The sequence below is a fragment of the Lichenostomus cassidix genome, chromosome 8 (genome assembly GCF_008360975.1).
Source record: "Lichenostomus cassidix isolate B80296 chromosome 8, HeHo_3.0, whole genome shotgun sequence".
In the NCBI taxonomy this organism is placed as follows: domain Eukaryota; kingdom Metazoa; phylum Chordata; class Aves; order Passeriformes; family Meliphagidae; genus Lichenostomus; species Lichenostomus cassidix.
In genome coordinates, this window is record NC_139489.1 from 21188506 (window position 1) to 21204086 (window position 15581).

The 15581-nt window shown below is 37.9% G+C and overlaps 2 long non-coding RNA genes across 6 annotated transcripts in view; one reads left to right on the top strand and one right to left on the bottom strand.

Moving 5' to 3' along the window:
- LOC146434033 (uncharacterized) overlaps window positions 1-15581 on the bottom strand; it is a 203911-nt gene that overhangs the window by 161633 nt on the left and 26697 nt on the right. Inside the window, exon 2 of the long non-coding RNA XR_014853809.1 lies at window positions 6028-6159. This is a non-coding gene — a long non-coding RNA (uncharacterized LOC146434033). The remainder of the gene's footprint in view (window positions 1-6027; window positions 6160-15581) is intronic.
- Window positions 1-15581, top strand: part of LOC146434034 (uncharacterized) — a 58427-nt gene that overhangs the window by 36854 nt on the left and 5992 nt on the right. The gene's annotated exons all lie outside the window — the stretch shown is intronic.

Consider the following 15581-nt stretch of genomic DNA (forward strand, 5'->3'; position numbering starts at 1 on the left):
CAGCACAGTGTGTCTGAGTGTCAAGTGTTTGGGTTTTTTTCCCCAAGTAACAAGTGATAGGATAAGAGAAAATGGCCTCAAGTTGCACCAGGGGCCATTTAGATTTGATATTAGTAAAAATATTTTCACAAAAAAGCCTGTCAAGCACTGGAAAAGGGCTCCCAGAGAAGTGATGAGGTCACCATCCCTGGAGGTACTTCAAAGATGTGTAGGACTGGGTCTTAGGGACATGATTTAATAGTGGACCTGGCAGAGTGTTAGGTTGACCGTTGCACACAGTGATATCAAGTGCCTTTTCCAACCTGAATTGTTAAATGAATGACTGGCTCAAATCATTAGCTATGGTACCATATATGCTTCTTTAGATAATGGCTAATTCCTCCTCACATGACAGCTAAAATGTCATTGTTATAGCCTCAAACCAAGTGGTTCTTGCACTCACCTGAACCACATGAATGCATTCAAAGACTGAAACCCATTACATAATTGACTTCCTAATGTATGCACACATTCCTACAGCCACAGTGAAAGTATTTCAACAGATATAACCTTATCAGAGAGCCAAATTGTATCTTTGCTGTCCAACAATGACAACACCACTCCATACAGCAAAACAGGAACATCTGGAATTCTGCTCTCATGAGAGCAGCTGGGACTGCACTGCTACATCAGGAAATGAACTGTGCTTAGGTTATAAAATATACTTTGGGCTTTCCACAGAAAAGTAACAACCATTCTGGTATTGAAGAAATTCCTTGTGTAGAAGGCGTTTATTAGAAAAAAAATTGTCTAAGTGCGCAGTATGGTTTTCTGACATGGAGAAATTGTGTAGATTCACTCCATATTTAAATCCCATTGAGCATGAATAGTTCACTTTCACTTCAGAAATTATTTGCTCAGTAGAAAAATAACGTTACAACTCAGACTGATTTTACCAAACCTGCCACTAAGAAGAGTTTTTTTGCTAACTCATATTCTAATCTAATTAAAAACAAGTTTGGGTAAACACTAGCTATACTCCTCTCAAGTTTTGCTTTGGTTTCATGTTGCTCCTCAGAGTTTGTGGCAACAAGCACAAGAAAAATTAACTTCTCTTCAGACAAAGTACTGATTACATGTTTTGAAAAGTCTATCCACTTAGCCAAAATTGGAAACAGCTAGTATTTACGTGGTATAGTACCAGACTTACACACCAGTGTACCAGTTTAAAGGGGGAAGAAAAAAGCCTAAGTGAGATTTACAGAGGCATTCGATCAGTATATAGAAATAATGCAACTATTGTTAACAGTCTCCTGCTAGAAGTGCTGGAGCACTTTAACCAAGTTTCACTTACACAGCATTTCTTCTCTTCCTTTGAAATATGTTCTAAAAAAAGCTTCACAATTAGCATATTGTACACATTTTGCAAGGTTTTCAAAGATCAGGAACTGTTTCTGGAAAGACTCACTCCAATTTGGCAAATAATTAGAGCATACATTACACCAAGGTGCATTAAATGTTTGGCATCTGTGAGGGTACAGAAACATGTACTTATACTCAGTTAAGTTCAATAAGCAAAACAAAGTTGATTATAATTCAAAACGGGGATGAAAAAGAGAAAAAGGAGAGCGAGGGAAAGGACAAGAAATCTAAACGGCAGAAAACATTACGACAGCCAAGTGGAAACAAATGAGATATTATAGCTGTGGTGCAGTCACAGGACTATGTGTAACTCTGTTACAGCTAAACACCAGGAGCTTCTGGTGAAGCTAGTTCTGTGTGTGACTTTAGTAAAAGTATAAAGAAGCATATTCAAAAGCCAACGAGCACAAAGCAAACATAGTCATGACTATTGACAATAGCGAATTCTGTACTGAATGTGTGAACGGGACATGAGTGAGGCAAAATACAAGCAAGCCCCCCTTTGCCTGGGATCCTTGTAGTGACACAAGCCAAGCAATCTAAACAGAAAATGTCTGTCTGTGCTAGGAGGGGAAGACATAAAACACCACAAAAACAAACTGCTTTCCTCATGGAAGAATGGTAACTTTGGACAACATTTGGCATCAAAAGTTCAAAGGGCTATTTCATCTGCATTGTAAGTACAGACCCAGAGATTTCACAGTACTCCTGTCTCCATGCTATTGTTTTTCTTGTGCCATTAATGGCATTTAAATTATAGACCTGCTGCAGCCATGTAGTCAAAACATCACATCGCCCAATGAGACACTGTATTATAATGTCAGTGTTTTAGCTGTGCTTTCATGTACTGTACTTCTCTTCAATCACCCTTTTTCTCTGCCAAAGAATAGAGACAAGTCTATCCTTAGCTGCACGAAAATTTCTTACTCAGGCAGCTGCAATACTTCATTCATCACATATCCAAGTCTCCTGTTCACAGCAATGAAATTTTTAGACATACAAATAGTACAGAGGCAGATTAAAAAAATTCATGGAGAATTTAAAATGAAAATACAGGATATGGTTAGGGAGTCAGAAACAATATGCTTCAAAGCAAACTAACTTCTAAACTAGATCAGGTGGGATTTTTTGTTTCTTTTGGGTTATTTTAAGTGTTAGGTCTTTTTTGTTTTTACTTTGAGTAAAATATTGCATGTTTTCTGAAACACTGTTTCCCAGAAGCAGGTACTTATTGACTTTTACATACACTTGTTCACAATGGCAAATATTGATTAAATAAAAACTTATTCTTTGACAACATCTTAGAATATATTGAAATTTCTAAACAATTGCATGACAATCTGAAACAGCTCTTTTTCTAAATTCTACTAGTAAAAAGGCTAAACTAGCCATATCAAGTCTATGAAGAGCTAGGTACCAAATTCAGAATTTTTGCCAGTATTTAAAACTTTTATTTAATCTCAAAAGCCTCAAGCAAACTCTTTCAAGGTCACAAGACTCCTGGGGGCTGTCTGGGGGAGAAATCTGCTCCTATAAGCTGTTCTGCTGCTTGTAGCCCTCAAACAGCCAACTCCACTTAAGATGAAAGATTTATATAGGGAACAATCTTCACGATTCCATGATTGCCTACTTTCTGCATGTGCAATTCATCATCTCAAGGACTCAGACCTTCAAAGTATTCACATTAAGGAGAAAAATCCACAATATTAAGTTAGTCAGCTAATTCTATTCTGTATTGGCTTTTTTCTAACGTCATATGCAAAACAGCAGTGACTTTTGCTTATTAAAGGCATAGTCTCGATTCAGAGAAGTTAAATATCAGGAATCCATGAAAACCTCTGTGCATGTTTTAAACTTGCCAATATCTAGGGCAACTGAATACATTTAACAGTCGAACTAAACTTTTAAAATTGTTTCCACTGAGCAGGGGTAGACAAAAATTAGCCTACAATTTTCTTTTGGAATCTTGAAATTATTTAACTTTTTACTAAATGAAAAAAGCTTTTCATAACCTAGTGACATAGCTTCTTCATTTCGTTGTTTTCCCCTCCAAAGCAGTGTCATTTATCTCCTCCCACACTCCATTTTCAAAGTCATCCAAAGTTACAATGATTTGGCATTGGACAGAGTATGGAAGCATAACAAAACTCCACCCAGCTTTTCACTCATCCTTTCTCACAGTCAAACCACAGCAAAAGGCCACCACACTATAGGCATTGGAGAAAGTCATGCATATACAGGAAGATTCCAAATGTTGGGGGGTTTTTAAGTGTCAATAGTCAAAATTATATATTTATTATTCCTGACCTTTCGAACAGAAAGCTCGTTCAGAACCAAAAGTTCTTCTCAAAGAGCTGACAAACATTTAAAAGTAAATCTACTTTGAAGTCTTGTGCTGTCTGAACTATCTCTATCAACAAAAGTGCCTCTGATGCAGCTCCATCAAAACGTCTATAGACAGAAATCCAGCCACACATATTTAATCATTTCCTTGCACAGTGAAGTAGCAAGCACCTGTATTCAGGGACATGTGATCAGACTGAAGGGAACACAAGGAGCTAGAAACTCCCTCCTCTCCGCACTTTTCACTGCTCACCAGCACTCAAATGCATAGGGTTGCAGAGAAACTTGCTGCAGGGCTACCATATCTGTGATTTTTAAATACTGTTATAGATTTAATGATATGAAAATCAAATAAATTTGAGTAAAATTTATGCTACCACACTAGAAAGAGTTTGCATATCAGTTCAATAATTAATTACTTTTATAATCAGATGATTTGCTGTAGATATTCTCTGGAGTGTATATGAATTAGCATAATCTGTGATCTGTTTTGCTGAGCTCATCCAGACACCTCATTTTAAGCTGCAGGTTTGGACACACATTTTTAATCACATACCTGGCAGATGAAACATTATCAGTTTTCATTATTCAGTACTTCTGTTTGATTTGAAGAAATATGGAAAGAATACTTGAAGAGCAAAGAAACCAAAACCAGCTTCAGAAGCAAAAAGACTTTCCAAACCCATAGAAACATGTATGCCTGCATTCTAGTCCTGAAAAAATACCTCTATTGCCTGATGTAGGAAAAGCTTTCTGATCAGAATTTCCTCAAACATAAGAAAAGCAGGAAAATACGTAAATACAGTATGATGGAAATGCCAAACCTAAATAGAATCACAAGTGAACATCCGTGAGAAGTTTAACAAGAAATTATATAAATAGTGCACTAAATTCTCTTCAGTTTATAATTACCAACTAGTCATAAGCCACATACACATAACCCCTTGCAATGCAATTGCCCAGCTGCCACAGTTCACAACAGAAAGAGCTCCCAAGGCTATTATTTCCCTTTTTGCAGTGCATTTTTGCAACATATTTTTGAGTTTTATCTTTAGAGCCCAGCTGGAAGCATGCTTCTTTTGCCAGCTAGTACTCCCCTATAAACTCTTCCTCCCTCATGAAGGGAAAATGCAGAACAGTGGTACAGGGGTGGGAGAAAAAGCAGGAAAGGTGAAGGGGAGAAATACAATGAGAAGCAGCAGCTCTACCAGACCTGTGTATTAGGCAGCATCTTTTTGCTCATAATAACTCTTCAAATGCACCTCATCATGGGCTATTACACACCACACCTCTCACAAGAATAGACATGTTTTCCACATTTCTGTGCTCTCATTTTACATAAGCAACCTTTGTTCTCCTTGTCTCAAAGCAACAAATGAAAAATCAAATGAAAGTCAGCAAGATTCATACTATAGCACATTTTTACAAGTAGTTTTTTCAAGTATCCCCAAAAGGCATCTAAAGAAGAGTAACTAAATTAATTTCAATTACCTGATCTTTTGAATAATAAAGAACAAAAAAAAGCAACAAAAAAAAACCACACAAAAAAAAGCTACCACCAAAAAAAACCCCAAAAAAACCCCAGCTTAAAGTTTCAGTAATAAAGCAGTCAAACATGGGTAAGGAAGCTCAAAACTCAATTAACTTCTTCAAAAGTCAATTTAAAAGGAAAATACCTTCTTAGGAAATCCCCACCTGAAAAGGAAAGTACTCCTTTATTAGGCCAACTTGAGTTGGCATACTCAGAATAAAAGAAAACTGCACAGCACTGTTCAAGGGTCAAATTTGCAGACAGGAAAAGCTAAAACTCTTACACTGAAAGTAGATCATAGCATTCAAAATAAAGGTTATCAAAGGAGAAAAACTGCCTTGAAAGTTGTAGGTTGCTCCCACTAGTAATTTTCCATATTAATAATCTTAAAACAAGAAATTTCTATCTGAGCTGTTTTCCAATATTTTATCTCCAGAAAAGAACTTACAAGATATAACAAGCCTTCTGTTTTTGTCTGGGGCATCCAACTGCTTGTTGTAATAAACCCTGCAATGTCCTACATATGAATATTATTTTCTTTATCTTCTCAGATTTAACTTTCAATGTAAGACTTAAAAAAAATCTAGTTTGCATTCTAAAAATCCTTTTCAGACTCTCAAATTCATATGCAAACGTGTTCAGCTATCAAAGTCATATGCATAAATACTGAGTTAATACATTTATATTTCTCAAATTAGCAGTTGAAGCTAAGCCTTTTGATAATGGAAACAGACTTTGGGGCTCTGATTTACCTTTCTAAACTTCTTCCTGGAAAACTACGGAGCTGTAGAAAACACATCCTGCATAGAGATTTCTTGGTTGTGCAGTGTCACACATCACCCAGGAGCTGTCACTTCAGCAGAAGGAGCAATATCAACTTAGACCTATGAGGAAAGCAGAACATGCAGCAAAGAATATGTTAGCCTCTTCGTTAAGGACAAGAGGCGTCAATTATAACCCACAATCATTGCATCCATTTCCTAACTGGAGGGCAGAGGGGATGAGTCCTGAAAATAGGCTAGAGCAACCAAAGGTCTGAACTTACAGTTTAGCTAAGTGCTGGTAATCTTCCAAGCATCTATAGCCAAAATATCCATAGAGATTTATATCTAGGCAATACATAGAGCTGCCTAAAGAAAAGCACACATAAAAAGACTCTCAGATGTCTGCAGGTTGAAGATAGTCCTCCTAAATTATATGGGGAAATAATGAGAACCACAAGCCATGAACTGCAGCCTTTAAACTTTGGATTTAATGTTTCTGGCCTTACAACAATATGGCCAGAAGCTCTCTCCTGGAATTTGGCCCTGAAAACACTTCTTTGCCAACTGACAAAGGAGCAGGCACTTGTACTGCCTCTCTCTCAAGAAGCAGCTTACCCACCCAGGGCATAGACCTTGGATTTCAAACCTAAACCCACCCCCAGCTACAACAAGACGTGATTGAGAGATGCTCTCAAATGTTTCCTCAAGAAGCAAAGGGCAGCTAAAGATGCACTTGGCAAGAGAATATGCCTGGCTACAGCTTGGCAATCGAGACTCTGTCCTGCCTTGTGGTTAGGCTTTGCTCTGATGCCTGCTCAGAGGAGCAGAAAGCAGAGGGCAAGGGAGCTGCCCACACAGTCAGCCCACACAGTGCAAGGCACACTGAAGTGAGGCCAATGGGGCATTTCTGCAGAGGGGCCTCAGCACCAGCCCTATCCAAGCAACAGAGAACTCATCTGGCAGATTTTTTCCTGGCCATTGGCTTTGGGCTCCTCCATGGTGAGACAAGCACTGAAAGGGGTGTTTTGAGAATTCAGAATTTGAATTTTTGTACAAGGTTCTAATTAAGCATCTTAACCCAGCTGTGGAACATATTTCACAAAAATACTGCAGCTAGATCACTCTTACTAGACTAATTTGGTAATGATTGTTTTAAATGCCTACCAAAAATTACCTGCATATTTTAAGTGAAAAAATAATTCTATTCCTTCTTATACAAAGAAATGGCTCTTAGTGATTCTGGAAAGGTCCCTGGATTCTATAAAAACTAGAAATGCCATGAAGATGCATTTACAATAATGAACGGATTTGTTTGCACATTTCCTGTCAGCATTACTTTTAGCAAGTTTAGTTTTAATATTACACCATTTTAATTCTCAGTATGGCAACCCTGCACAAACAATATCTGGGTGGTGAAAGCTGGGGGCAGCTGAACTGCTTTATAGGTACTCTGCTGGTTGGTGTTCTGTGCACACACAAGGCAGTGTGATATTGGTGCTTAGACTTGACTGGAAGCAAATCAGTTTGTTTAAAACTCAAGTTCTAAATTCACAGAGCTAAAGTTTTGGCAAGTGAAGAACTAAATGACAAATACCATATCAGCTGAGCATGAAAGCATTCCATGTAATATAAGATCCCTTGCCACCCTTTGAGACCAGAGACGAGTTTAACTCCTTAACCACACAGGATGGCAAGACATTTGTTACATAACAGCAACTTCACGTGGCATTTTTACATCCTGCCATCCTTTCACTGAAGAACAGAAGATTAGACTTCTACAGACTCTGAGAGACAGGGAGTGGAGCCAGCAGCAATATTTAGCACAGAGTGACTGATTTCTGGCACCATCTAGCTTCTCTGCAACAGGAATCTGGCAGCCTGGTAGGTTCTTTTCAAAGACACTGATTGAATAGTTGATACTACTGCTATACAAAGGCTCAAGACAGCACAAGAAAGAATAAGAAATAAAGCAGTTGTGGGGCTTAGGACCTACTCTTTATTTTTCCCTTAATAAAGATAGTGAGTTAAAAATCCTGGGCAGAATACCAAAGCCAAGAGAATGCAGACTCTGTTCATCAGTCAGTTTCTGACTGTGCAAATCTGCCAAATATCCATATTACATATGAAAATATTAGACACAAAGAAGCCATAATGCAAGCAAGACGGTTAATTGTTCATTTTCATGAGACATGATATAATCCGAAGAGAACAGATTTGTTTTGACCAGTGAAGCTATTCCTAATTCTCCTCAAGAAGTGCAAAATTCCAACTAGTCTTTGTAACTAGAAAGATAGTGGATTTATACTCATTCGCTGCACTTAAAGGGTTTTGAACTCTAGAAACTTCAATCCATCACCACCAGATCTGTATGGAGAACTGCTGACCATTTGAGAAAAGCAGCCATGTTTTGTGCTGATTGTCAAAATTCATTAATTGATGAGATATACAGCCTTTGGATGCTTGCGCACTGTAAAATTTTGTAGAAACATATTTACTTGTCAGCATGAGGACATGTTTACAGACTCACAGGTTGGGAAACCGGAAAGGAAGACAAATAAGTTTGGTTTATATCCTTAGTAGAGGAGGAAATGGCAGAAAAAAAGGAGGAAAAAAAATTGGGCTCTAAAAAAAAATCTGGACTCTACCAGACAAGCAAGCGCAGTCTCTCCAATTGAGATCCATTTTCCAATTCCCACAGTGAAACTTTCCTTCCATTTGCCTGAAGTCACCTGTAATGTGCTTTAGGAGTTAATCCCTCCACATTTGGTTTACTTGGCATAGGCCCAATACAAGCAAGGATTCTCAAATTCGTGACAAACCCAACCCACTTTCTCACTTCATCTTTTCAACTGCATGTGACCACAGCTACTGAAAATAGAAAATTAGCTACATTTACACACAAGTAATACATAGGAGTCTCCCAGATGGAAAAAATGGAACGTAGTTACATGCTTTTTCCTATAATCCACTCAAAGTTATATTTTTCTCACTCAGGCTCTTAACATATTCCCTCTGTATAGGCAGTTTCTCAGTAAAGAGGTATAGGGCTATTCTGCTGTTGATTCATGACCAGCTCTGGTTTTGTGATATCATCCAATAACTTAAGTGTAAATGCAAGGGAGACATAGCTGTCTAGGTGTTTTAATGTTTCAAAGTTTTTTTCTGTAAGGGTCTTACATTCTCTTCTCCCTAGATATGCAGGGGATTTTAGACTCTGCATTTTCCACTACTTTTGGTAACACAAGACTAAGAAGGACCATGTATTTTCCACGACATAGGGACATGCGATGGCTGAAGATTAGTAAATCAGTATTTGGTGTGGCATGAATAAGTATAGCTGAGTGGGAAGGAATCTCACTATTTAGATCTTAGTAAGAACTCAAATGAACCCAATCTGAAGCACAGGCAGAAGTCTAAACCAAAGTTTGAAACTACTCTCAAAGTCAGCATCTGATATTTGGGGACACATTACACTTATTGAACAGTTACAGATGAAAATGAAAGAGCAAGCAAAGCAAAATAAGGTAATAGGAGCAAAGCAGAGAACATGTTCATAAAGAGGAAAGGGAAATTGAGACATCTACCATTAACAGCTACCTTGGACATCTCTTAATAGTCTTATATTCAGTTACATGTTATTCAACTATAACTACTACAAAGTGTGAGCTTTTACATCTCAGAATATTCTGAGTTAGAAGGGACCCACAAGGATCAGAGTCCAACCCAAGCGAGCAACCCATAGTGGATTGAACCCACTAAAACCTTGGCCTTAGCACCATGTTCTCACCATCTCTAGAACTAAAGCATCCTGGGCTACTGCAGAGTGATCACCTGAGAGATATATTACAAGGAATTTAACAGATTTCTGTGATATCCTTACACTGAGCTTTCAATATTCAGTGATGCACAAAAAAAAGCATTGTGATTTTAGCAGAAATTCCTCCGAGTGTCAAGGAAAGAGAATTTTTTAAATCCCTTGGTCCTTTTGAAATTCTCTGCATACAATTTCAGGGTAACATATTGTTTTAAAAAGCCTGGCAGGCAATTCTCTAGAAAGTAAAAAGTTAGATTTCCTGATATGCATATATGAAAACCTCTGTCTCCTGCATTCTCACATACCATAAAGTAAGTTGCAAACTTAAGCAAAAAAAAAAAAAGTCAAACCATAGCTACTAGAGTGCACTACGTTTATGTAAATATTTTCAGAAGACACATACTATGCAGGTAAATCAAATATAATCATAAAGAGATGAATGAGATTCTGATCCTGACATCCAGGTACCCAAAAGAAGTGCTTAAGAATAAGTATTGGAAAGAAGGCAAAGAACAGAGGAGACAGTAAAAGTGTTAGAAGCATTATAGGAACCTTTATATTTTACACTCAGGAGGAGTTTTTCCGTGAGCAGCCCACTCCCTTTTTGCGCTGAATAATTCCCAGCATTTTCATATCACATCTCAGATACACATATCAAAGACAACTTTCTAATCTTGTAAATGTGGTTAGAGAGAAGGAAGAGGAGAGCAAAAAATACAAATAAACTACCCCTCTTCCCCCTTGCCCTCACCTTACTGGGCAATACTTTTATCAAATACCTGAGGAATTCACTGACTCCACAATAGAAGGAGGAGAAGACTGAAAGGAAATAACTGATTTGTATGTGCATCTTGTAATGATTTGATTTTATAATTTAAAATTGATTTTATATGTATATTCCTCTAATAACAGGGAAAATTGCAGTTCTAGACAAAAAAGCATTTAGGATTTGCTACTTTTATTGCCTTGTTAAAATAATTTCATATTAGACAAGAATCTAGGTCTCAGAAACCATTTGTCTTCAAATTCCTCTCAGTTTTTGCCTTAGAAGTATGGTAAATCACTAAGTCTTTGAGCTGTTTGTTCTCTTCGTCACTGCACTACGTTTTACATTAGATTAGCAGTGCTGTGAACACCATGTGACAATAACACTGAGGTATTATGCAAGACCCTCAGGACAGGACCCTCATGTGCCAAGTAAAAAAGAGCTACATTTCACAACAAGAAAATTAAGTTTCAGAAACATGAGACTGGTTATATCCTTTCCTGGGCCATATTCTATTCTTCCTTCCATCCTATTCACTAATTTATTTCTTCCTCAGCCTTGTACTCCATCTCCCAAGCCTTCAGCAACAGTATTTGGAGCCTTAAACCAGTCTCAATCAATAGGATGAGGTCAGCCATCACATCCATGGGATGAGAAAGATCAGAACACATTTATCCAAAGTCCAAGTTCAGTGCCCTGTTCAGACAGCTCTGCTGCCTGCTAGTTATCGGGTGGAATTGAACACAAAAGTTATATTAAAAGACAGCAGGATCATTATTTCTCCTTTCTGCCCCACCTCCTCAAGTGCCTGAGGTCATTTTCCACAACAAAAATGAAAGCCCTTCTTGAAAGTGTTTTTGTGCTAAACAGCAGTGGTTAATTTCTTGCAACTAATTAGTTATTCAAGTGAAAGTATAATGATCCTCCAACGTGATTGAAAGTCCTTCAACTGAGTTTCCTGCTAACAGCATACTTCTAAAAAGATGCAATAAATCAGCAGGGTTATGGAGATATTTAAACAAAAGCAGGTCTATGACAGGAACCCATTAAAGATACAGCCATGTAATATTTATGCACCTAGCTGACTCGTGCTTTTAACCCAGCACTTTCAGCTATAGCTTTTTAGCACCTGGGCTGTATTCAGTAAGAATAAAATTCACCCTATCTGCTAAGAGCCAGAATAATGTCTCTGCTTTAAGTGTTCAGAATATAGAGTTAGCATAGGACTTAAAGGATGGAACTTTCCACTAAATGGAATTTCCTCCAGATATTTCTAAATAAAAATACAAATAAAATACTTCTGAGCAGCACAGAAAGTTTTATCTGTGAGCCTCAAACTCCCGGATTACCTTTAGCAAGAAAAGAAGGGGGTGCTGACACAAGAAAGGTTTCTGAATCCAGGGAGGTATTGAAGCAGAAACAAAACTCCTCAGAATAGACAATATCACTTATGGTTGTTCAGACTATGATTTGTTGATTAGGAGTGGCTACTGAGATGGTAATAGGGGATTTCTTAAGACTTTTAGAGAAAGTGCTGACTGCACAAAATGCCATCCACTTACTCCTAAACCTACTAATTCATTACAGGTTTTGTATTTAAATGTATTGGGTACTGCAGAAAAGCAAGGCAACGTGGTGTAAAAATGCATTTTGGTGTTTGAGGCTTCTAGGTGTTACAGATGTATGGATCTGTTCAAATCTCCAAAACAAAGAGACATTTCCCTTTCTTTTTTCACCTTAAACTGTCTGCATATGTGCTTGCATGTATTTTTAAGCCACACATAAATGCACATGAAGCAAAGAGAAGGGCAATGGAGAGAATGGGATGAGGGAAAGCACGTACAGCCAAATAAGTAGGAATTATTAAACCGATCTCCCATTCAGTCGTCCCATGGTTTTGAGACAGAATTTGGATTCACAAACCAATTTCAGCTGAGGACTCAAAGATGATTTCCTGGCCTATCCTTTCTTACTGCAGCAAATGGCTGCAAAAAGGGAAACCTCACTGCTACGAGGTAGGAAAAAGGAGACTTCAGGAAGAGATGCAATAACTGCAGTTTACTTAGGACTCGAGGAGGTGGGGACTGAGGGACACAGAAAAGGAGACCAGACATCACTCCCCCTTCCCAGGAAAATCAACTTCACTCTCACCATAGGTTTTTGGGCCAATGACCACTTTCAACTCACACCTTCTGTTGGAAAAAATAAATTAGGAGTCCAGCTTTATTTTGTCAATAGAAAGTTTAAAGTGGTCACTGGAGCACAAAGAGCTTTTCAAAGGACAGCTGAGCTCAACAAGGACAAGAAGGAGGATGTTGAGGAAGCCACAAAAACAAAGGCAGATTACAAACCATTAAAGGGCACACCGTTTTTCAATAATTAAGATAAGGCCTTTATTACAGTTCTGGTAATTTGTATCTATTTGTTGTGGGCTATTTTTCTTTAGAAGAACATGTATTACTTAAAAACACCTTTGCCAAAGCAGAAAACAAGTATTTTTTGTGTGTGTGTTGGGCTTGATAAAAAAGAGCCACCAGAAAACAGTAAACTAACTAGGCATTTGGTCCCTAAATACATGGGATTATGCTTCTCATTTGTGCTCTAAATCACTGGATCCTGTACAAGTAATTGTACTGCAATGGGTTTTGCTATGCTAAATATTTAAACTGTGTGCCCAGTCCTTCAAAGTCTGAGCTTATTCTGTGTTCAGAGCTTTTTAGAGTTGAGTCAATAGCATATTTGTTTTGAATGGCTGTTCCTAGATAACAGTAACAAAAATCCAAAACTTGTTTACATCATTTAACATGCCTAAAAAGCTTAGCTTGAGACATTAAAAAAAACCACACAACAAGCAAGCAGAAAAATGCAGTTCTTTAGAATAGTCTCTACTAGTCAAAAGAAGTTACACCATCAAAAAGCCAAAAGAATGTTTTGCCAACTCTGGACTAAGAACTGTTTTGTTTTTAAACTGGAGCAATGACTGGCATAAAAAGACTTCAAGGAATTTCCTCTTCTCGCTGAAGATAGTCTTGAGCCTTTCTACTGCCCCAGACTTCATGTCGTGGTGATTGCAAGGATAGGCACATCTTGTGGGTCCTAAGCAGTAGCCCTTATTTATCAGAGCATGCAAAATGTGTAAAAGAGTCAAAGCAAAGCAAACCAGGCAATGCCATCAATCCTATGAAAACTGTTCCCATCTGAGCAGTACCTTCAGCTCTAACAGGCAGATGTTACATCAGCTGTGTAGCAAATGCCCTTCTGTTATTTTCTTGATTTGTATTGCTATCTCGAGATTTCAGCAACATTTACAGACAGACATTCATGGAGTGTTCTACACATTCTTAAATTGTGTTTGTGGTCTAAATTCTATAAAATATGGTGATACTTTTGGGAACAAAGATGAAGCATAATTTCTCATCTGTTTCAAATTACACATGAAAAATACTGAGTATGTTAGCAACAAATAGTTTTGCATAGAGAAATTTCGCAAAGGAATAGAAAATGCAGAAATGCCAAAATACAATTACAGCAAAGGAAATAATGCAACCAGGCAGTGATCTCCCATCCTCACATTTTCAGAATCACAGTTCTAATTGAATGCCTTTAGTTAGAATCCAGTGCAGCATAAGAGACACAGTGTTCGAAAAAACAAGCTGTTTCATATCTTTGTGCTACCTCAAGAGCTCCTGATACCTAATCTGGAAGCAGACAGAATGCAAAAAGGTGCCTCTTTTCCAGTGAAGACGTGACTTCCCCTCCAAGGGCCTGGGGCACTGTGCCTCAAATGCTAATAGCTTGAGTTGTGTGCAATAGCCCTATATTGTTTATATAGCACTTCACATGTTCAAAGCACTATGAGATATCAGCCATCACTACACTTTTATGAGGCTGTAAGTATTACCCACTAAACATCAGGGTTCAAATGACTTGCTCTTGATCAAAAGAAACTTTGTGCAGCAGGACCATAATTATTTGAATTTGGTAATTCTTGCAAACCATTCCTATGGCAACACAGAATGAAGAGGGGGATGGGATATTAAAGCCAGTTGCTATTGCACTCTGCTCTGGCAGCGAGATACAGACACATGGAGGATCTCTTCAGCAAATCAACACTCAGCACCTTTTGTAGAAACTTCTAGAAAATTATTTTAAAAATCAGGAGTAAAACAAACAAAAGGTTCTGAAAACTCACAAGCATGTTTTTCTAAATGTAGCTGTTTCACGTAGTCACTGTGAAGAATGTAAGACAACACACAAACAGTACTGAAGTACTCCAGAAATCCTAAAATGGGGTTCTGAATTCATCTGAAGCAGTTTGGGAGTTTTTAAACCAGAAGGACTAGTAGGCGACTTAAAAGCAATCAGTCCATGTCCTGCAGGAAAAGAACTACAGCCTACTGTCCTAAACGTGACTACAGTAGGACTTAACTTCTAGAAATATAGAATATTTTTGCTCCTCATTTTTACACATAACATTCTTCCTATGCAAATTCTACTACATTAACATTTACATCTCTAGCCTCCAAGTATAAAGTCTCTGTTCCCAAAAAAAGAACACAAACACAAAGGAGATGTTGAAAAACAACCAATGAATCCACTGTACATATGACAACCAAATAAAGGCTTGGCAAAAATGCTAAACAGGATACATCCTGAAGATTCTTCCCTTTACAGCTGAAATCACTTTATCCAAAAATCCCAACACTAAGCTTCAACAGAGAACAAGAAAACTCTTGTTCTCTGCCTTTCCATCCAGTGCCCATCCTATCCTACAATATTATCTTTCCCACCTCTTACATTTCAGCTTGTACACAGCCTTGGTTTCCACACACACCATATGTTTTCAGAGCACAGCTTCACAGCTCTTGGCCTTAGAACCCTGCCTGCAGAATCACATGGAAAATAGATCATGCTACTAAGACAAAAATGTAGACCACTACACACAGTCCAGATTCATCAAAT